A 1,104-nucleotide genomic window follows, 5' to 3' on the forward strand; every position below is an offset into this window, starting at 1 on the left:
TACAACCGCCCTCCTCGCTCCCGATGAACCAGGAAGAAGAAATACATAATAATTATTATATTATACAGATTTACAACCGTAATGTCAATGATATCTTAGATGAGCTTGCCAAGTGTCTGTGAATATATATGGCGTGTGACTACAACATGTATGCATGTAGGCCCAGCACTTTCTATGCCGAGACAGACGATTTTAAAGTAAACAGCAGGCTTACTTACTGGCGTTCCATTGTAAAAGACAGTACATCCAGTTTCGTAAAATATAATCAGGAGAGCCAAAAAAATCCCGATCTTTGCCTCTCAACAGCCAGTTGTTTTGAATATATCTCCAAAACATTTCCCTCGCAATACTAAATTAAAATATGGATACAGACTAAAGTAGAAATGTGCGCTGTACTGTGCTTTAAATTATCTCTCAGGCTGAATCGATAAGTCAATTTCTTCCAAAACTGGATATACTGTCTTTTCAAATAAAACTCCAAAGTATGTACTATACAGCTTGGCCTGGGCGGCAGACATGGAGGAAGTAGATTACCCAAGTACTTCATGTACTTCCCTCCCTTCAGATCTTGACTTCCTTGATAATGCTATGCCCCAAAGGTGACCACGTGGTCAACATGTTTGGAAACAAGAAATATTTTAGTTAAACTCTTCGTAGAAGTAACGGACACATACGTCCCAGCAATATCTCTCCAAAACACTTCCCTCGCCATACTAAAATAAAGTATGGATACCAAAGGTAGAAATATGCGCTTTGTTTTAAATTATCAGGCTGATAAGTCAATTTCTTCCTAAACTGAATATACTGCCTTTTCAAATAGAACTCCAAAATGTACAAAACAGCTTTTAGTTAAGGGTGACCCCCCCTCCTTTACCTTATTTAGGCCACAGGTGGCCTAAATAAGCTAAACCCCCCTCCCTTACCTTATTTAAGCCACACCTGTGGCCTAAATAAGCTAAACCCCCCTCCCTTGCCTTATTTAGGCCACACCTTTATAATTTATACAAAGTCACAGAAATATTCCTTTTGTGCTTATTGAGGTACAGTGCAGGGTGATTTTACCTGCAAGGATAATTGGACAAAATGGGCAAAATCTTTATTGCT

Source organism: Aplysia californica, unplaced genomic scaffold, assembly GCF_000002075.1.
Source record: "Aplysia californica isolate F4 #8 unplaced genomic scaffold, AplCal3.0 scaffold00568, whole genome shotgun sequence".
Taxonomy (NCBI): Eukaryota; Metazoa; Mollusca; class Gastropoda; order Aplysiida; family Aplysiidae; genus Aplysia; species Aplysia californica.